Below are 22,642 nucleotides of genomic sequence, written 5' to 3'. Positions count from 1 at the left end.
GGAAGGAAAATTTGCAACCAACAGAGGAGCCGAGTTTTGCACCAAACTCACGTGCAAACCTGTGACTCCCGTTGACAAACATGTGTCTTACAAACCCAGCTGTTGATTCATGTGAACAAAATGCCTCCATCCCGTGGTTCGATCGGGAAAGCCTGTGGGGGTTCTCCTGGATATGTCTCTCATGTCTCGAAATGGGGTAAGATTAGTGAAGAATTTGCAGGGCGAGCCGGCATGGGCACTGTGGCCGGGCATGCTGTGGGTCTGCTCCCTCTCACCTCCTCCGTGCCACTGGACCGATGCAGATATTGAGGCACAGACTGGTGTATCTTGTTTGTAAAATGGCAGTGTGCCCCTCTCTGCCTCTTTCTTACGCGGTAAAGGCAGCATGGAGGCTCTCCCTTGTTTTGTGCAGGCCACAGTACGGTGCCAGACTGCCTTGGGTAGACATTTTCAAGGAGTACTGGGGTGCATGTAATGCTAATTTGGCACAGGAGGGGAGCTGGGGCTGTTCACTTGTCTGTAAAAACCAGTTCAAGTCACATACATCTGTTTTGCAAACTGGTGCGGCGGTGGGCTCTGACCCAGCAAGGTAAATTAGCAGATGCCCAAATGCAGCCCCCTGGGATGCTCTGGGTGCTTGGCAGGTGCCTGAGCACCCTGCAGGACTGTGACCAAGATGCTCCTGTGGCAGGACACAGCTCAGAGCTGGACCGATCAGTGCTTACTCACGTGGATTATTCTCACGTAGTTACTGCCTGCGTCCTCTGTGAGAGCAGCGTGTGTAAATAAGCAAGTACACAGGCAGAAGCAGGACTTTTGCTCCTGTCAGGGGAAGGTGTGAGGTGGCAACGGAGTCAGCAGGTGAGATGTGAAGCACCGCTTTGTTCCTGTCTCCCAGCTCTAAGGGTGCAGAGAAGAAGTAGGAAAAGTACCCGCTACCTGAAGTCCTGTCTGGGATGAGCCCTGTTGTAATAAACACGAATTATGTTATTGTGATAAGAGTTGGTAAGGCTTCCTATGTATGTGAGAGCATGCATGTAGGAGCTGGTTCTTAATGGCAGAGCGTGTGGCGCGTTCATGTGGCGTGAACTCCGTTTGCAGGATCCCGTGTCCTCCGGTTGCTGCCCCGTCCATCAAGCAGCGCCCTCAGAGACGCGGTTGTTTACTCTCCTGCCCCTCCTCCTCTTCCTCCTCCTCCTCCTCCTCCCCTGCGGCTGCACAGACCCCCGCAGCCCGGGGGGTCGATCCGCTCCCCTTCAGCCACAAGCCCCCCAGGGTACCGGGCGGGGAGAGGGGAGGCACGGGCCGCCCGGGCGGTTTAAGGTGCCGCCGCCCGCTCCCGCCGCCGCGGTCCACCTTAACGCGGCTGCGGCGGCGGACGGGCCCATTGCCGCGCCGGGGGTCGGCGAGCCCCGGGCACCCCCCCGGGAGCCGCTCCCCCGCCCCGCGCCCGCCGGTCAGCGGCGTAAAAAATGAGTCCAAAAAGTGAGAAACGGGTCGCCAGCCACCGAGCCGCAGGTGATGGCGGGTCCCCGCCGCCGAGGAGAAACCCCCGCCGGCGGCACCCGGCCCGGCCCCCGGCGGCGGGGCCGGGCTATTTATAGCAGCCGCCGCGGCGATATAAGGGATGGCCGGGTGCGGGCTGCCCGGCCGCGGCCGCCGGGGCGGGAGCGGGCAGGGGCCGGCGGCGCTGCCCGGCCGCGGGCGCCTCTCGGCGGGCATGGGCGGGCGCTGAGGGCGGCGCGGCCGTGGGTGAGCGGGGCTTGGGGCGGGGGTGGGGGGTGGCAGGGGTTGGAGGGCTCGGGGGTGGGTGGTGCTTTTGGGGGTGGGTGGGGGAACAAAAAAAAAACCAAACCCCGACCCAATAAATGGCCGTTTCTTTTGGTTTCTCCCCCTCCCACGAAGGCAGGGGGCGCGGGGTAGCCCCGCGAGGAGGTGCGGGGCTCCACGCGTGAAAAGCCCGCGGGAGGCGGGGGGGAGCTCAGCGTGACGCCCGGCGGTGACGGCGGCGGGGCTTTCCCTTCTCTCTTTCCCCCAGTAATTCCCGCTGAAATGCGGTGCCCCGCTCTGGCATGAGCCCCCCCGGCAGGAGGAGCGCTCCCCGGGCTCCGCCGCTTTCCCTGCCCGCGGATCGGTGTCGGGAAGAACGGGCTGTCGCCGCGGAGCCGCCGCTCTCAGCAACGCCGGAGGCCGGGCTCGGGACGGTACGGTGGCTTTGTGCCGCAAGGGGCTTTCGGTGTCCTGGGGCGGGGTGGTGTGTGTGTGGGGGGGTGTCTTTCTTTCCCTGCTGAACGCTTGAAAATTGGAATATGGAAAGCGATGGTTGGACCGCGGTGGGTGTCGTGTCTTTTCTGGGTGTGTGGTGGGGAGAGAAGGTCACTGAGTTACACTGTGTAAACTCTCGAATTACACTGTGTGATGAAAGGTCTTTATAAATTGAGCGTTTTGCTGGATTTTTTGTTGTGTTTGGGGGCTTTTCCCCCCCAGCAGATTGAGAGCCACGCTAATCTTTTACTTTCCAACCCGTTGCATGTTCTGATCTGCGTATTGCAAGATTTCTTATCTTGCATTGAAGCTGCTTTGGACCACTAAATACTTTGTGAAAGCTTCCAGATTCATTTGTTTGAGTTATTTACTAGACTTTTAGAAGGAAGATATAGATGGTATCTTTAATTACAAAGAAACAGGGAGAGGAGGAGGTACTTTTTTTTCCTGGTTTTACTTTTAAGAAAACAAGCTGAACCGCGGCTGAAGGACAAGGACTTTTCAGCTCTTGTGCTTGGATTGTTTGGGATTAGAAAGAAAACTTGCAACTTTGTTTCTTTTTTAAAGGGCTCGAGATCTCTAGAGACAGTGTTTAGAAAACCCTGCTTCCCAGACAGAGAAACAAAGATAAAGCCATGCTGGCGGCAAGTTGAGGAGCAAGTTAAGAGTTAGACCTTGGGTGGACCAGTCTCAGCATCCTGCATTTGGCTGCTCTAGTGACCCTCCCCGTCAAGGTGATGACTTTATGCCTTGGCGGTTCAGGGTTTTGTTAGAAGAGCAAAGTGCCCCGTGAAGTGCTGACCCCCCTATGAGGCTCTCCCCGCAGCACAGGTAACTGCAGCCTGCGCTACCTGGCACTTTTCTACGTTAGTTGTCTAATGTTATGAAAGTGTGAAAATCTAAGCTAGCAGCTCCTTAGGTATCTTAAGTCATCTGTGTTTGGATTTTGGTGGCAGGCTTAAAGCGATGCTATTGCCTGGAAACATTTTATTTATGTCTTACCTGGAAACTGTTGTTCATACAACAGTTGGTACTAAGAACAAGCTTTATAGTCATACCTGGATATAGATGTGCTTTCTGAATTTTCACCATGAAATTATGCAGTTAGCTCAGGCCTCTTCTGCACAAGAGAGATGTATTTCAGAGGCCTAAGGCTGCATGGGTCAGCTGTCATTATTTTTCTTTATGAAAGGTGCATTTCTGTTGCTCTGAATCTGTTGGGGCACTGCAAAAATGGGGTCTATTAACTGAAGGAAAACTAGGAGAAGATAAGAGAGAGAACAAGGGTGTGGCAAGGAAATTATGAAGTAATAGCTTTAAAAAAACCACCTCTCAATAGCATAGCTTTGGACTACCTAATAGAGCTAGGATTTCTTTCTGTGTACTTGAGGCTGAAAATACAAAGCTGTCAGCATCTCTTTAAAAATAATAGCATGTATAGGAAGTGGGTGTTCTTTGTATTATAGTCCTGCATCAATTTGTTTAACTTTCTTTGATTTTGCTCCTCTATTCCAGGAATTATCCTGTACCATAGAGTGTGCAGCCCAGATTGCAGGGGGCCAAACACCCCACCAGCATGATTCCCAAATCAGAGCAGCTGCACCAGGGGCAGAGCTGGCCCAGCATCTGTTTTCAGAAATGATGTGAAAGGCAGTTTCTATTTATTGAAGTTTTTTGGTGGGTGTTTTCACAAGCTCAAAATTTTTTGCAGAGGAACTAAGAATTACAGAAACAAAGCTTGCCTTCTTCATGAGGGGAGTTTTTGGTATGTGTTGCATTGGGTGATTTTCATTTTTTTTTTTTTTCGTTAAACTGGAACTGAGGCTAACAAAAGAGAGGAATAAAACTGCATCATCTGTTGGTTAGAGAGGACTTTTTTCCTTTTCCACATGTTTTTTTTTTGGCAGTGGGGGAGACATGGCATTTGGGGCCTGGAAGGAAGAGGCCAGTCCTGTACCTGAGCTGGCATTGTCACTGGCAAAGTAGTACACAAGGGCAACATAAGGACAAACGAATGTGATGAATCATTATTGTTGATATCGTGCTGTGGACCCTTAGAGCTCTTTAACTGCAGACAGAAACGGTGCCCTGTACCTGGGACCTGAGTGGTCCTTCAGCTCGTGCCACATGCTTGGGGTGGTGTTTCACTGTTGAGACCATCAGGGCAGAAACTCTACTCCCTTCTGCTCTTAATTCTGGAAGGCTCCTTCCTCTGGAGGGAAAGCTGTTTGGCTCCATTCATTTCTGCCCTTTCCTTGTTATCATCCCTCTTTGGGTGTGAAATTTGGGTGTGAATTTTGTGGCTGGATTCAAGCCAAGAGCCTCTACCTACCTCCCCTGGTGTCCAAGCTGGGCATCCCTGCTGACAGGGTACGGGTGAGTCAATTCATTAGGATGAATCAGTCTGCCTTGTGAAAGCTTTAGGCTCCAGATTTCAACTGGACCAGTCTTGATTTGGTTTTGCTTGGTTTGTTTGCTTTGCACTGCTTCTGTGATGCTGTCATTCCTGGTTCCAGCATCACTCAGCCTCCATGGGGCATATGGTACGATGTGGTGCCCCCACACGTGGGAGCTGCCATTGCCCCCACATTGTAACTTTGCCATGACTGCGCATTCCTTTACCTCTTTTACCTGCAGAGGTGGAGGCAGGAGGGATTGCGCCTCAGTGTGGGAACGTGCAGCCCTCGACGCAGAGGGGACTGCAGGCTCTGGAGATGGAGAATATTAACATGAATCCCCAGGAACAAAGAGGGGAGTGTTTTTGCGTGGTGGTGGTGGTGTTTGCATAAGCTTTTACTGTCATAAATAAGTAGATCAGGGCTGAGGGAACAGGTTCAATATGGAAAATATGGAATTCATTTTCAGGCTTCCAAGGCAGTACTATAGACAGGGTCGAGGAAGAGAAGTGGTGTTAAAAGATACAGAAATGTGTCTTGAAAGTGACCTTTCAAAGATCAACGATATTATTCTTGGTGTCTGAGGCACCCAGGTTTAATGAAGAATAAAGCAGAAGGGGTTGGGAGGATTTGGTCCAAGTGAAAACAGAATGAGCGTGGGACTGGCAGATGGGAGGAACGTTAGCCCACTCCTTGGTGGAGTTATGCTTCTCCTGTTATTGCCTACAGGAGGGACTTGACAGAAGATACTTAGTGGGGAGGGGAGTACAGCCTTCCTGCTGTACTTGAATGTCACTGGCTGTATCTTTCTCCATGGGGGAATGAAGGTCCAACGCTCCAGTGGGTCACATCCTGAGTGTTTGTATCCAGTGTAAATCTAGAGCAAGTCCATCAACTTCAATAACATCTGCAATAAGCCATGACTGGCTCTTTCTGAACGAAGAGAAGAAATGAACAGCTGTAACTTCAGATGCTGAGTTTCTTGGCGTATTCATTTTTTTGAGATTTATGACTCTCATTCTCCGTTTGAGAATGTGGTGAAGCAATTGCTGATCCATGCATGCATGTGTATATATATATGAGAAAATGTCAGCGGAGGAGTAATACATATTGAAATCTTGCATAGAGATATGGCAAACTGGCCACCTCTTCTTAGATGATGAAATAATTATACAAAAATATGTCTCCTGAAATAATGATTGAGGGAAGAGGTGGGGGCAGTGTTGGGGGAGGTTAATGATATTTTTAAGTAGTTTGCTGTACTTATAACTGAGTCTCCTGCTAATTTTACTGCTTCAGCCACTAGTTCTTCAGTAAGTGGTGGATAGTGCTGCAAGACATATAGGTTTCATCAGGGAGAGCAGTCCAATGGCTAGAGGTAGCTGAAGAGATGGAAAACCTGCCCCCAGGTGTCTTTTCTGACACAGACCGCCCAAAGGCGGGTAGGCTGAGGTCAGCAACTCCTATAGATACCTATAAATGCAAATCTGCCTCTCATTGAGCCTGCTTTGCTTCTTTTTAAAATGGGGTAGTAGAATTTTCTTTGTGGGATGTTTTGGGAGCACAAATATAGCAAATGCCGAGATACTTCAGAAGGCATCTAAGTATCTGAGATACTCTGGGATTGATTCACCCCTTCCTGCTGCTTCTCTTCCAGACAGAATTGACCAGCAGAATTTCTTAGTGCTTCTACAAATGAGGCTTTCTTAATTAATTTTTGGCTAAATCTTGTTTGCCTCAGAATTTGTTTGCCCTTGATGGGCTTGAGATTAAAATCTTGAACTACTTTCTTCTATTACTACTATAGAGCAGCTTAAAATGTGTGCTGACACCCCTTCACCTTCTCCTAGATAACATAATGCCTGCCTTGCCTTCTCTTTCAGAAGGTCTGCTTCTAGAAAGAATGTTGTACCAAATATATGACTTTATGCAATGTGGTAAAAATGGTTTAATCTTTCTTCATCTCTCTCAGCCCTCCACTGTCTAAGCCTTCTTTGTTGCTGCAGATTCCACGTAGTCTCATAGAAAGCCTCTCTTTTGAATGTACAACAGTTCTCATCCCGTATTAACCTGCTAAATGTACCTGAAGTAGGTGTTTTATTTCATGGAGGGGAAAATCTCGATGTATTTTCTCAAGCATGGAGGGAATGCCCCCAAATGGTTTGCTGATCCCTGCTTTCTCTGTGTTTGGTTATTGCTTGGTCTCCCAGCCAACTCCCACTGCATCTCCCTTGTTCTTGCTCTAGATATGAGTGTCACTGAGGACTTCCTGGGGGCTGTCCTGCATCTGAAGGGTGACTTGTAACGGTCAAACGTGGTGGGCCAGACCACTGGTTTATGTAGCAACTGGTGTTAGTCCACTGAAGACCCAACAGCTGCTCCAAGTTTCCATCATCTTCAGCAAAACGGAGTACAACTGCGTCAGCTCGCAGGCAGTTTACAATACACCTGCTCCCTGGGCTGTGGGTTAACCCTGCTAAGTGTCTCCTGGGGTCAGGTCTGTTACACTTGTATGTGAAAATAAGTCTTGGTGTGCTTTCTGATTTACTGGAGTGTGAATAAAGCAAGAAGGTCCTTCACTTACAGGCTCACCCATCGGCATATATTAGTAACGCTCATCAGCTTTTGACTGGAACTTTGATGGCATAATTACTCTAAAAGGGTAACATATTCAAAACTACCTGTGTGACTTTGGGAGTTGGATTCCTAAGAGTCTTAGTCATGATTTTAAACAGGAATCAGCTTTTTAACCCACAGATACTCTTGGAAGTTTTAAGAAAAGGCTTCTGTTATCACATCTTTAAAATGACAGTTTCTAGGACGAGCGTGGCAGCTCTGCCACTCTGCTCATTTCAGATATTAAATAAGGAGGTTGAAAAAATGATTAGAAGAATATGGTGGAAAATAGATTCTCATGGCTAATCTTACTAGAGAGGTTCAAGATGTAAAACTGTCTATTCTTCAGTCACCTGACAGCAGGATGGACGTGAGCATGTATTTTCAGCTATGTGTTGAGGACAGCTAGGAGCATGACTGATGTCTCGGCCGTCGCTGTAGACAGAACAAAACATACATTTCTGCAGACATGATTTGGTGCACTGAATTCAAACAACTTGTGACTGCGGCAGTTTGAGTCACCAGGGCAAACACGGTTATCAGAAGAAACAGATAAACTAAGAAAACAGTCTTGCATACTCTGGTATTTGTTTGTGTAGGTAAGACTTTAATTTGCTATCAGTCTTGGGTTTCTTGTTCAGCAGTGATGGATTAATCTTGATACTTGTGCAATTTTTAAAGCATTCCTGTGACGCTTGTAATGCAAAATCTATTTATTTTGCAACATACCTGTGAGATAGGGACCTACTATTTATCTCACTTGTACTGCTGGGGAATGGGAGCGTTCAGTAAAGCTAAACACAGCATGCAGGATCACGCAGGAAAGTGCAGCAGGATGGGCAGGAGGGTGCTGAAACTGGATCTCAGTTCCCATGAAAACCACCAAGCTCTGGTTGATGCTCTTCCCATCAGGTTCCTCCTTGGCGCTTGGGACAGTTCCTTGGCTAGACAATGTGGGGTTTGGCTTTTCTAAGGAGGAAAGCTCAAGCCTGGTGATGGAGGGAGGAAGATGATATATATCTGGGGGAAGATGAGGAATGGGGAGCATCCACCAACTAAAGATGCCACCACCACTTCTTCAGCAAGCCTGGCTTCCCCAGTGCAGGCACAGGCTGCTTCACAGTTATCGAAACTCCATTCCTCTGGGCAAATCCCGGTTCTTCCTGTGCCCAGAGCCAGCTCTGCTCTTTTTAATAAAGTTGATGTGAGTGGTTGGGTTGACGATGAAGCCTTCTGCCCAGCTGCTGGCTCCACATCTGCTGCCACTACACTGTGTCCCTGTGCTGCCTGGGCTCCCTGATGGAGAATAGCCACCCTTGCTCCATCCTGGCCTTGTGAGGGGCGCCAATGTTTTGGTTTCGGGGGAGGAAGCTGTCGCAAAGCTGACAGGAGGAATTTTTTGTTTTGGTTGCATGGTGAACAGTAACAATATGAGTTTTATTGCTCAGAATGTATCCACATTTATAGGATGCTATATTTAAAAAGGAGAAAAAATGAGTCATGGGGAGCTATGCTAATGCTAAGTATTTATGCCTACCTCTTTTGAGGCTGAAGGCAGCGGGAGTTGAGCAACACTCTTGTGAAGTGTCTAGAGGATTTACGGATCAAACTAAAGCCCGCTGAAGTCATCCATAAGTCACGCTGTGCCTTGCTCGGGGCCCATATCATGTACCTTGTGCTGGTTACAGTGAAATACTCTTCTTGAAAAACCTGGGAGCACTCAGTGCTGTTGAATTCCCTGGGCTGGGGCAGGAGCTCGCCAAGCCGGGGGCTGCAGCAGAGATCTTACCGTCCCAGGGGTTGATGCTACTCAGCTCTGGGTCACAACCAGGAGAGCGACGTCCCTGTGCCTCTCTGGCCATGCTCTACAGCACCACATGAGCAGGTACGTGCACCCTGGGTGGGAGCAGGCAGAGTCTGGGCTTTTCTCGGCTTCTGCCCGCTCCTCTAAAGAGCTGTGCTCCCAAAGAGGAGCATGGCCAGGGTCTGCTGCGGTACAAGCTGCCAGAGCTCTCCATTCAGAGCCTGATAGGGACACAGAAATGCCAGGGCTCAGATTCCTTCGCTTATGGCATTTATCTAAAAGTTCCTTAATGAAATACTGTTCTGTTTGAGAGTGCCTGTGAATTCACCTTTCCAAGTGGCTGATTGCCAGCATGGCTCAGCTCCGGTCGCAGGTGGAGGAAGGACTGGGACTGGGATTTCACTGCTGGGTGGGCCAAGAACAGAGGATGGAGACGGCCTCGCTGTGAACAAACCCAGACAGCGCGGTGTGCCTGGAAAATGCAGATTTGGTAACAGCAAGGTGCTCTGCAGCTCCACTGTTTTTCCCTCTTATTTGAGAGGAGGAGTTTTCAAAGTGAGCAGAAAATAATTACTAAAGTTAAATCTTCAGGTTTATCGGGCTTTTTGGTTGGGGTTTTTTTGGTTGTTGTTTGGTTTGTTTTTTTAAGAACTGGTCATATCAGTATCAATATCAGCATGCTCAATATATTTTTGAAGGGTACGCTGGAAAACAGAAAAGGCTGTAATGGTGCAAGGCTGGTTCTGATTTGTGGAAACAACTACGTGCTCATCTTGCAATCTTAAGAGGGACTGAAGAGCTTTTGAATAGGGATCAGTTATTTGCATTGCTGGAAGCACAAAGCCTGGTGGTGAGTCTGGTATACAATAGCTGGAACAAAGACCCACCCAACCCAAGTTGAAAGGATGTTCATGGACATTGGTGTAGTGGGAATCTCATCCATTTTTTTTCTTGAACTGGCCTTCCCGCTTAAAGAGCTACTAAAACATGCACTGTAGCATGTCTCCAGGCACCTGGTCACTCCAAAAAAGCATTTAAAGGATTTTCTTCTGTAAGTTTGTGAGCCTGTGATACAAGTTCTTTACCAGTTGGTTGTTGTGACACCAGAAAGACTCCAAAAAGGTATGAAATGATAAAAAGTAACAGGATGCAGATGGAATTTAATCTTTCAGGCACATCCAGACATTGTTACCGGGTCTGTCATCTGTACTTAACATACCAAGATAGCTCTTGAGTGGTCTGCATAGACAGCTGGCAACTTAGTAGAGATTGTGATCTTCAGAAAATATGTAGCTGATGTCTTGTGTAATACTTGGTATGGAAGTATTAGTGCCACCAGTGTACATACAAGACTTGCTGGGTGGGGGACATCTATCTGTAAAGTAGGACTCATGGGGAAGAAGTTATTCGATACCCGGCACTCGATCCCAGAAATAATCATCGAGGGTATTCACGGAGCTTGGGTTGGGGTGATGAACCAGGAACGGGGAGATCACTGAAGGAATCCCTTTGCTCAGGAGTGCTCACTGCCGAGCTGCAGGCTGGAGGTTGCTTTGATGGCTGCTAGCGTTGGTGGGGATGAGTCCCCAGCTAGCCATGGAGGAGGAGGAGACATGCCCCAGTGCTCTGGCAAAACCCCAAGCTGTTGTGAATTGTTTTTGTGAAACAACAGTGTAACATGAAGTATTGTCATTGTAGCTCTCAGAGCAGCGTATGATCTCGCTGTTAAGGTACTTGCCTAGCCACAAGCCTACATCTGACATAACCATCCTTGGAGAAGAAAGCAAGTATCGCCTGAGCCCATCCTGTGCATGTCCTGCTTTGTTTCCACCTGAAGAAACCTTGGTGGTAGCCAGTGAAGGATTGTAACTCTGGATGAAAAGTACCAAGGTTACGATGAGCCGTCGCAATGATCTGGACTTGAATGAGTACTTGCAGCTCTTCCCTCAGAAAATATTTTGTAGCTCAAGGGCAGAGCGCTGGGAGACAGGCTTCTCTGTTTCCTCCACATGCTGTGGATGCTTTCAAATTTAATCTGCAAACAGGCAAAATAGCAGGCATGAGGAGCTGAGCGGACCATTTGTTTTTCTTGAGGTTTGGTCTGGTCTGAAGAGATACTGAATGCTCTGTTAAAACGCTCTGTGGAGCATCGTTTCCTCTGCGCATTCTGCAGAATGGCTCCATGCCGCACAGAGATGCTGATAAGGTGCTGCATCACCCCTCTCCTGTGAGCAGCAAGTGTTGTTTTACATGAGATTTACCTGTGGAGTATTAAGTCCAGCTTCAAAAGTTTGACTTGGACTGAATGCCTGCAGAGCGTGAAAAGTCCTTCATGTTAATCAGCAAAGTTAGCTAAGGGGATATATAATTTCTTATTCTTTTTGCAATGTGGCAAGTCTGTTTTGGCAGACTGAGATTTGAATTATTAAATAACAGAACATTTTCAATCTACTTTTCTGTTGGTAAAGATCTCCAGCAACCCATTTTTATTCCTTAGATTTTTAAATTATGAGCTTCAGAAACTCTTTGAACCTCAGGAGGACGACTTACTGGATCCGGGAGGGCAGAGAAATACAACTCTTATGCTAAGGTCTCCAGAGCACAGCAAGTCACTCCCTCTTGTTTACATACCAGCCTCACAAGAATATGGGAATAAATGTTACGTTGTCGAAGCAAAGCAGAAAAATTGTGTTTTTAGGCATATCCTGAAGCATCTGTTTGGTTTTGTGCAGCATAAGAATAAATCCTTTTGCCGCACAAAACACTGGGAGCAATTCTCTGGTTTGGAGGTCAGGTTGCCTCATCTGTTTTGGGGTAAAAAAAAAAAAAAATAGAGAAAAATAACAGTAGCTGCAGTTCACATGGGCTTGGGAAGGCTTGCAGAGAGGTGGACGGGTCTAGCTGAGAGGTGAGATGGGACAAAGAAGAGTTGTTTAAGCCAAAGCGGTGAAGGGTTTTTGAACTCAGGCAGTAGGTGGAGGTCTGCCACCTTCAAGGCAGTGAGTGAGGAGCTGGGGAAGGAGGTGAGGAAGTGCCTGCTAGAGCCCGTGGTGGGGGCAGAGGTGCAGGCAGTCCTGGGCAGGGTGTCCTCATGGGCGGCAGGAGGTGAAGAACTTGCTGACAAAGCCTCTTGGCCCCAACAAGCTCCCGAAATGCCTCCCAACCTCAGGAGCAGTCCGGCTCCCCAGGCCCTCCTGACCCTGGGGTAATGTGCTCTCGCTCCTGTTTGAGACCAGTGTGCTTCAAAAGCCTTGTGGAGTGGAGGGGTGGGTGGACACGGTGGGTGGAGCTGATGACCCAAAATATCATTTCCCTTTCCTACGGTTGGGCGTATACCAAACTTGTGTTTCTGTGTGGTAAAAGAATATGAACCAAAAGTGCTGAGAGATGCAGTGGTTAAATTGAAACATGCTGTGGCAGGATGAAAGTAATCTTGTCCCTTACCAGCCCTTAATGCTTTGGGGCTTTATTTATTTTTTTTTTTTTTTCAAGTGGCTGCAATCCATGCCTTCTCTATCTGTGCTTTTAATAGAGAGATTTTTATATGCAGAAACATGTCAAGACACCATCAGGGTAAACCATCCCATGTTGTGTTATAGCTCACAAGGTCAAGATAAAACATAAGGACATCTATAGTTGTCTTTCAGTTCTAATTTTATTTTTGCAGTGTCCTTGAATGTACTGAAGCATATGAAAAAGACCCCTACATGGAGTGAATGTCCCCTAGGGAGAATCCATCAGTTCCAAGAAGGGCCAAATGAAAATTTCTCACTGTTTCTGTGAGTCTGGTATATAAAATACGATGCAAATGAGAGATTTACCTGAGTTGCCAGGACTAAGGCTAACAGCTCTTTGCTTGCTGTTTAAAAAGTAGTGGTACTATGCAGGCATAGGAATGGCATATGAGATCTACCATAAGGTCAGAGCAACACAACGCTGCATCCCACTATTTTTGAGAAAAGACCTTGATGTCTTGATGCCGTTGTGACTTTGCAGCGGGATAGCTGTACTTCACAGCTGTGTGGTGGATGGAAGTCAAAAACAGATCTTCCTGGACTCTGAAGGCGGAGCCTAAACATTTCTATGAAGCTTCTCAGCCAATATCTGTAGGGGATTCAAACTCAGGAGACTCTGAGCAAGGAAACCTATTCAGACAGGAGAGCAGAGTAATTGAACCAAAACGGTGCTCTGGAAGACCTAATCAAGGACCAAGGATTCTTCTTTGAAAGTAACTCTTGATGTGACCTCAATAGTCTAGACTCAGAAACTGCCCAGGTGCTTTGCTTTGTTCAGTTTATGTGTGGCCTTATCAGTGAAAGACCCTTCCCATTGCCCAGGTAAAGCAGAAGTCCTGTACACTTGTGGGACCCAGCTGTCTGTACCACTGCAGCTCCAACTGCTTGTAGGACCACTCATGTTTAAGGAAAAATGAGCGTGTCCAGCCCCAGTAAATGATAAGCAATGTGGTGATATCGGTGTTTAACCAATGTTTTATCCTCTTGTCCCATCAGAGGTCCTTATCTGCCCCTTTGCCAATACTGAGTGGTGTGTTTGCTGTCCACATTGATGTGGGGAGGGAGCTCCTCGGTAGGTCGGATCCTCATCCCTCTGGAACGGCATCCCCTCGGGGAATCTGACTGCAGAGTTTCTGGAAATCTGTTAGCGCCAGCCTGATGATTCAACAGAAGGCATCATCTTTGGCATGGGGCACTGGGAGGCTGAGCACCTTGAAGGCTGAGTGCTGAAATGAGTATAGCCGTGTGTGGTGTGTTTCTCCCATGTGAATGCTAGAAACAGTTCACAGGGCAAAAGCAGATGTTTTGGTTTGGTGTGTGTGAAACATGCTTTGTGGCAATGGCAGTGGAGGGTGTGCCTCTCCCTTTTCCTTTAACTGGGGAGATACTCTGCTATTCCTTCTCCTTTTCATGTGGCAATTGATTTTTGAGGGGGTTTGTCTTTCCCTGAAGTTTGTGAGTGAATTTTGATGTGATTGCACAGAGGTAGTGGTGGTTGGAGCCCTGCTGTTGCCTCGTTCATCGGAGGTGCTTCACGACAGTGCAAAACACTTTTGAGGGATGATTTCCCATAGCATGCTAATCGAGTGAAGTGCTGTAGACTCACTTGCTGGCACTGTTTAAATCCATAATGCAGCACCACCTGCCAAACCACGGGGCATAATGGAAGTGTTAATGAATGTACATATATATGCTCCCACGCGGCTGTAAGTTGAATAACTTAAAAGTTGAGGCAGAGGGTTTAGACTGAGCACAGAAGGAACAGGCTTAGGGTATCCTGGTGCCAGTCTGTGCTGAAACTGGAGGGTAAGGAGTGCCCACAGGGGTGACCTATGGTCAACCTACCCATAGGGTGTTTTCAAAGATGTGTTGATTTCAGGCTGCTGTTCTCCAATATATGGAATTGTCCACTTGTGACAGCTAAGAAGAAACTTGAGCGTCCAACAGCAAAGTGCAGGTACTGAGCAACACTGGCTGAGACCCCAGTACCTCTTTTCAGAAGGGGTATCCTTGCAGGATGCTTCTCTCTGGTGCTGGCAGGATGAATGCACTCGATTGGAGGGAGGACTTGACTCGTGCATGGCTAAACTCTGTTCCTCAAGGGTGGTTTGGCCAGTTGCCTGCTGGTCTGAGTGTCAAGGTGTGTGTTTGCCACCAGGAGGGCTTGCCCAGGCTGGCAGGGAGCAGGAGGAGGATAGCAGGGAGGGAGGTGAGAGCCGCGCAGCTTGACAAAGAGAAGGGCTGAGAAGAGGCGCTGGGGCTGGCCTGGCACATGGCTGGGATGCTGGTGGTGTATGTGCACCCTGTCCTCAGGCGGGGATGCTGTGGCTTCATGGAGCCGTGCGTCACCATGTGTAGGACAGAGGAGGGGGCCACGCAGCATCCTCCCCATCCCATCCCTCACCCTGGTACCCAGCCCTGAGCTCTGCCCACACTCCTCTTTCAGACAAGCCCATTGGATTTGCCAAGTACAGAGATGCCTGCCCAGCATGTTGTACGTAAATAAGAGGCTCATGCTCTTGGCAGACACTGTAACGAGCCTGGAAAAAATGACTTTTATGGTTCCGGGCCAGTGATGAGATCTTGGAGTCTTCCAAGTGACAGAGTAATGACATGGACCTGGGAAATGCCCGGAAAATAGCCTTCTGCACGATTCTGGGATTGAGAGTCATGAAATTCTACCTAAAATCTGCCAAGTGCCTATTTGGCTAAAACTGGGAGATGGCTGTTCCTTCATCTTCTGAAGCCCATGCTGGTGAAGCTCTACTAAAGCACCAGCATCACAGACAAGCATGTTCTGTGCTCTTCTATAGCTGTAAATGAGTATCAAATGGGTTGCAGGGAGCCAGGAGGACTGTCCTCCGCCCAGGAGCCTGGGAAAATTGAGAGAGCACCCTACAAGCCTGCCCTGTGCCCTGGGGTGTAGAAGCGTTGCAGAAACATCTGTGCTGCCCCATAGCTCACAGGTAATTCCAGGGAACACTACAATGCAGAGAGAGAATGGTTGGCCTGTCTTTTTTTTTCCCATAGGATAGAGACAATAATATTCCTTTTTGCCTAGAAAGGACATAGTCATGGGTCAAGTTTTGGACATTTGCAGTAGAGCGCATAGGTTTGGAAATAGCGAGGAGATCCCTACTCTTCTCACCTTCTGCCCCAAGAGAGGGAGCATCAGCCTAGGACTTGATAGGATTCACCTATCCCCTCGTGGAAATGCTATTACCAGGGACCTTTACAGCCTCCAGCTCTTTAGAGCTGTCTGAAGAGATGCAGAGTGTGTTTGCCAGGAGGGAAGGGTGTCTTTAAAAAGCCATTTACATCCCAAAAGACATCTGCTAGCAACACTGGAGATGTAAAAAGCATTAAATACCAAATTGAGCCTGACTGGAAGAGAAACTTGGAGCCAAATGTAATGATTGATTTGTGGGAGTGTGACAGGAATGAGATGGCCCTGTACCCTTTCTATCCATAAACCATCTCCAAAGCAACCGTAGGTGCCATGAAGTCTGTGCATTGGCTCAGCCGTGCCTGCCCCGTGCACAGCATGATGTCCATAAGACCACAGCGCAATGAGCCGGCAAGGAGCTGGGTGGAGGGGTGGGTGCACGGCGTGGTCAGGATACTATCAACCGCCCCTTGTTTTGGCAGGGGGCTGCGGGGCCGTGGTGGGGAAGGCAGGCTGGAGTCCATGGTGGGCAGTTCTTGGTGCTGCTCAGGATCCCCCCACAGCTCTGTGCTGCCGTGCATGAATTCATCAGATGGACCGCTTCCGCTTGCCCAAGGCAGCGCTGGCCGAGGCCAGGAGGGCTGTGCCATGCACATCTGGCTGTGCCATGCACATCTGGCTGCGTCGCCAGCAGCAGGACCACGTGCAGGCAGTAAAGCATCTGGCTGCACACAGAGCACTGGCGCAGCACTGGGCTATTGCTTTGGAAACCTTGCTGAGCAGCATAAGAGCAGCAAAACCACCCAGGGCAGTGGATTTGGGGTCTTTTTATTGGCGTGTCAGCAGGCTGGGATGTGTAGGAGGGAAGCTGCCCATTTCCAGGGATTGTGCAAGCAGGAAGGGCAGCTATTGGAATTCGAAGCCGCTTCCTCCACTGTAAATTTGTTCTTGTTGTGTTATCTCTGGCTGGGCAGGGCAGGGGAACATCTTGGCTATCTGATTTTTTGCTACAGTATGTTTAGGTCAGCTTCATCAGTTCCATGATAACATAGGAGAGGCATTCCTGGCCTCACTAGCAAAGAATTTTCAAGAGTAATACAGGAATCTGTCATCCTCTGATGTCTCCCGAGAGCTTTGGAAATAAATGAGTAGGGAAAGGGCTGGTGGATTTAAACACATGAGAAGCGATGGAAGTAAAAGTAGGTGAGCCATCCGCTTCCTCGGGCCCCAGTTACTGTGCAGGGATGCTCTCCTTTCACGCCTTGGCAAAAGGCTTGGATCAGCCTCCAGTGGACACCCCTAAACTGGCAGCCATACAGTTTTAGTCGAGGTCTGAGTGATACAGGAATGGATCTCGCATAAGCTGCTTTCTGGTCACATATCTGGATTCTCCTACAAGACTGATAGCAGCGGGGCTGTAACTGTACAGAAGACCCAAATCTGACTTCAATGTTGTTTTAATTAAAAAAAATAATAATAATCTGGCTTCTGCATCTGACTGTTAGCTTGTCAGAGTGACAGGAATCTTCTTACGTATGTTGAAAAGGGCACTACATCACCAAGAGAAACAGGCTGAAGATTAACGGAGCTGTTGTGGGAGGTGGAGGAGGAGCTGGGGGAGGGAAGCAGAGTATGTTTGGGATGACATTTGTCAATATGATTGACGCATTCTGTGCTGCACTTACATACAGATCAGGACACCGACAAGCACATGCTTCCAAGTAAATATGAGTGAGCCCCCGAGCCCAGCCTGGCCATGGGAAAGCTGCTGCTCAGTGCTACAGCAAGGGCTCCTTCTTATCGTTTAAGGATTCGCGGCGGGGGGAGACGGGGGAGGCCGCCTACCACCTAAGCAATTTCCAGTGACGTGGCTTTTTATTATTACTATTTGTTCAGACTATAATTCCATGTTTCCTGAAATAACTACCAAGTATTCATCAGGCAGCTACTGCCTTTAGCTGCCTTTTGTGTGAATCTCAAGTGCTTCATTACTCCCCCGGTGCGTTTTCTTTCTCTTAGAGTAAATCCGAGCAGCATCTGTGTGGTGGGGGAGGTGATGCAATCTCGGGTGGAAAAGGAGAAAAAGTCTGGCTGGGATGGGAAGCCGGTGAGGAGATCAGGGAGCGCAGCCCTTGGGGTACAGCATCTTTTTGCGCTGGAGGAGAATTCATGAGGCCACTTCCATGATCCACTACCACATCCCCTAAATTGAAAACCCAACCGGTTGCAACTCTTTGTTACTGGGTTGAGTATTTTATTTTTAAACAACAGTTGGTTTACAACTTTTTTTTTTTTTCCCCCCTCCTCTTTAGTAGCAGTCTGATAGTGCTTTGATCACTGCTCCAAAAGGAAATGCTTGTAATTTCCTGTGCAGGTCTTGCCAGGTGCTGGGCTCCATCAGATCCCCTGGAAGCTGATGGGAGTTAAGAGCGCTCTCACCTGGCAGGATCCTCCTTTTTAGAAAACCTCAGAGAGTTGAAATTTGACTTGGGTTTTGAACGACTTAATGCCAGAACTACAAAGCGCGTCAGGCTCTGGCTTCCCACATGATGGATCTCTTCCATGCTGACTTCCCACTGAAGACTTGCATGTGGTCCAGCTTTTGCTTGGTGTGTCCTTTTTGAGGCATTGACCAGGCAGGAAATCTCACAGACTGGAGGAAACCTGGCTAAGAGTTAATCATCTTCATTTAATAATAATAATTGTCGGTCGTTGTTCATACACCTACAGGTCCTTTGGCTCTTGAAGTTTTGGGACACGGTGATGCCAGCTCAAGGGAGAAATTCCTGAAGTTCATTTGGTCCTGATCAGCATGACTCAAGGGAGGCGGCTGCCTCTGAAATGGGCATGTCCCATATTTCAAGGGTTCTCAGGAGCTCCCTGTCCAAGGGTTTGCCTGAGATGCAAAAGCCTGAACTATTTTGGTACCTGGCGAGCGTCTCTGGGTGTGTCGTGGTGGTTGTGTGGCTGCAGCCAGCAGTCTGCAAGAGGAACAGGGAGGGAAGTGTTCAGATCTTGCAGAGTTTCAACCCTGGAGGCACTGCATAGAGCTGCTAGTGCTTGCAAAGTGGACGGGTAAAAGGGCGTAATCGAGTGAGCTGTGGCTAGAGGAAGAGTTATTATTTGCAACCGTAGGAGTAGTTGGCAGCCTCAGTCGCTGGTAGTCTTCCTCGGCCTCAGGTGAGGTTGGTGTCTTCAGCTACGCAGAGCTCTGGCAGGATGTATGTGAAGAGCTATCCATAGACCAAAGCAAGCCGATGATAGGCAAATTCCTTTGGCCATGGGCTGATGGAATTGGCCAGTGTACGTACATAAGTATATGCTAAATCTCAGCCTATTGCTATAGAGGCCGCAGGCTCCTTAAAGTTGTCAGTTTTGGAGAGCTGCAGCAGAGGAGGAGGGAGCTGGTGGTTCCCACACAGACCCTGCTGCAGCTTTTCTTCAGGTTTCATAACAGAATTAAGCAATTTGTGTTGCATGTTGCCGTGGTGACCGTAAATCACTGTCATACTGAGCTTCTCTGTTAGGGAGCCCGTGTGTCTTTAATTGCACTAACCTCTCCTGCAAATCCAGGGCTTGGTTCTGAGCTCGTTTACCTGCTGTAATGGCTTTGCCCTGGGAACTGTGCCTCCAGGAGAGCAGAGCTGAAACCAGGGATAGGGGTGCTCGCACATCGAATATCAAATACCTAGGGTCGATTTTATTATTGTTGTATGTTGAGGCTTGGGGGTCTAATCACACAAACTAAGCTGAATTTCTTCATCTTTGGTGTTTTTATATTCTGTGGCTGCTCCAAGGAGGATAGCTGAGCCCTTCCATTCCATCCCCATGTCCAGACAGGTAAATGGGGTTTTATGCAGTTTATTCTGCCTCCGTAAGAAACCCTTTCTGCAGAGGAGGCTCAACCTCAGTGACACGTGGGTCAGTGTTTCTCTTTTTTTCCTTGCCACCTACCCTAGAAGTAGCCAGATTTCTGGCTGTCTCAGCCTTACTGGCTCGTACTGTCAGGACACAGAACTTGCTGTTGTGTACGAAGACACCAGTATAAATCAGCCTCCTTCCAGTGACTTAACCAGAGCCCTGACGGCATTCGTCTGCGTAGGGTATGGATCCTTCTCTTGGCTCCTTCAAAATAAACAACTATATAAATTGTAAGATGATTACCATCAGAGCTTGTTAGCTTATTACCACATGCTGCTTTGTATTCAGACAATAGATAAAAATGTCTGTGCTTCATTTTTCTCAGTCAGATCTCCAGCAAACACGCTTATTCTTGCTCCTGTCTAAGGATGACTGTGTCAGTACTCTTGCCAAAAACACATGAAAATGAGCCCAAGTCTTGTGCACTTGCCCATAGCAACGTAACCAGCCGGCGCAGAAGCTCTGCACACCTTTGGGAGTGTTTAATATTTTCCAGGGGGTGACATATGTTGTTTTTAAGGTTTGATTTATTGGCTGGTTTAGATGATAATCTCGTCAAGGCATGAGCTGTCATCTTGCGTTGGTTATCAGGGCAGGTGGAGGTGTAGAGGGATTGATGTACTTGGCTTTTGGGGGGTTTGCATTACACACTTGCATGTTGGGACCATGGGGCCTGCCATCTCAGTACAAGGAGGAGCGTTTCCATGAGCATTAACGGCTCTCTGACAGAGAGTGTAGCTGTCTGGCTTTGGGCATGAGCATGTCTTTTGGGTTCAGAGTGCATGAAGACCCTGCTTAGCAAATACATGAGAAATTAGGGCAGTTTAATGGCAGTTATCACTGCAGGGGACCTCCAGCGGTGTGCTGGGGACAGTACCCAGCAGGCGCTTGCCCAGCTGAGCAGTGTGTGCTGGGTGCTGCCGCTCCAGCGGCTGCTGGTGTCATAGAAACAGCCCTGCAGAATCACAGAATGATAGGGGCTGGAAGGGACCTCTGGAGATCATCTAGTCCAACCCCCCTGCCAGAGCAGGGTCACCTAGAGCAGGTTGCACAGGAACACGTCCAGGCAGGTTTTGAATGTCTCCAGAGACAGCGACTCCACCACCTCTCTGGGCAGCCTGTTCCAGTGCTCTGCCACCCTCAAAGTAAAGAAGCTCCTCCTCATGTTTAGGTGGAACTTCCTATGCTCAAGTTTGTGCCCATTACCTCTTGTCCTGTCCCCGGGCACCACTGAAAAGAGCCTGGCCCCAGGCTCTAAACTTGCTGCCTTTTGACACTCAGTAGAAGTTTTCATCTGTTCATGCTAGTATCACCTAAAATGCATGTTGTTTTTGCTCAACAAACCAGCCTACAGTGCCTAACTTTTTTTTTTAATTACTTTTTTTTGAGTTCTGTTCTTGCTGTTTCTCCCTAAGCTCAGTCTGGTTGCATAGACGTACGGTATGACCAAACTTCTGAAAAAGACGGGAAGCAAATGCCCCGATTCAACCCATAAGCGTGTTGGGCAGATTCACAGTTTGTACAATGGGCTACATATTATCCTAGTACTTTGGGGAGCATTTCATGCAAGATAAGCTTGAGGCTTCTGAGGAGCGAGTTAAAGGGGCTGGTGCTAAATGTCAATGAAAATGTAATGCTTGTCTGCCGAGCAGTAGCTTGTGGTTTTGCGATAAGGTCAAAAATCATGCACAAATGGAGTATGGTTTTCACATCCGCGGCCTGTCCCTCGACATGTCACTAACAATCGGCCTTTCATATTGCCCAGCTGGAGCCACTCCGCCGTGTGAAGAAGGATGGGGTGAAATCTTGGTCACAGGCACAGCGAAAAAATTGTTGACAGATGGGTTGGGGGTTACAGGGTTTTAGCCAGGGTCTCTGTACTAAAGGGCCTGTGAGGATCAGCTGACCCAAGCAGGATTATGCTGAAAGAGAACTTGGTCTTCCAAGCAAAAATGAGAAATTAAGTTGAAATTTGTAGGTTTCTGTGCAGTTGAGCATGCTGCTTATTGATGTGTGATCTTGTAAGTATGAGAAAGTTGCTTACTCTCCCAAAAATGCATGTAAGGAACTTTTCCTTGGAATTATGGTGAGGAACTGCGATAAGACTGGTTGGGAGGTCAGCTGGTGCTTGGTCTCCTTTTCCCTGTCCAGCAGCTGTTGCTTGCAGTGGAAATTCTTGCTGTTCTCAAGAATTTCTCCAAAGATGGTATAGAAACAAGCAGACTTGATCATGTTTGTTCTTGCTCTGAAAATTTTGGCTTGTCTCAACTTGGACAAGAGGCCTTTGCAGTTCTTAAAAGCCTCAGCAATCTCACCTCTGTGATCATCCTCTCTCTCCCTTACAGGATTTTAGAGGAGAAACTAAGACAGTTTCTATACATTTGGCTCAAGGAGAAATATCCAGTACGTGACCTTAATCAGAGGTCAAGGCATTTAACCCGCACAACATGTAGATTATGCATATGGGAATTTATTCCTGTGTTTGCAAAAGTTCCTCAAGTGCAAGCTGTACTTTATCATACGTAATGTGTGCTGGGAAGGATGGAGGAGAGGAGATTCCCTCATTTAAAAAATGGAGGTGTTTTCTCTTTTGGCATTGAGCTGTGACTGTAGGTGGGACTGTAGGTAGAGTTGGGTCCTGCTGGCACTAGTCGGATTATGGTATGGTCATCAGAGGCAAGAAGTAGCAAAGAAGCCTTGTTCTCATGCCTACGTTGTGGACAGAAAAAGCATACCGTGAATCACTCAAGTTTCATAAGTTATATTTTAGATTATGGCTCAAATTCCACAGGCTGCTTTGGCCTGAGGATGTTTTTCCCATAATTAAAACTTAAATTCAAATATGAATGTTCAGAACTGGTTTTATTTTATCTTCTTTCGTGCACTTGCCTGCGTGTGTGGGAAGGTGGATATGTAGTGGAGGGAAAATCTGGTTAGTAGAGCTGTGAAATGACTGTGA

General features: G+C 48.1%; 1 protein-coding gene across 2 annotated transcripts in view; it reads left to right on the top strand.

Annotated features, from left to right (window-relative positions):
• Nucleotides 1-1,593: 1,593 nt before the first annotated feature.
• MRAS (muscle RAS oncogene homolog) overlaps nt 1,594-22,642 on the top strand; it is a 41,709-nt gene continuing 20,660 nt past the window's right edge. For both annotated transcript variants that reach the window (XM_063340968.1, XM_063340967.1), the window contains exons 1-2: nt 1,594-1,752; nt 2,039-2,204. The gene's annotated coding sequence lies outside the window, so the exon portion shown is untranslated. The remainder of the gene's footprint in view (nt 1,753-2,038; nt 2,205-22,642) is intronic.

The sequence above is a fragment of the Chroicocephalus ridibundus genome, chromosome 7, assembly GCF_963924245.1.
Source record: "Chroicocephalus ridibundus chromosome 7, bChrRid1.1, whole genome shotgun sequence".
Lineage (NCBI taxonomy): Eukaryota > Metazoa > Chordata > Aves > Charadriiformes > Laridae > Chroicocephalus > Chroicocephalus ridibundus.
Note: the sequence above shows the minus strand (reverse complement) of the source record. Positions and strands in the feature narration are given on the sequence as shown.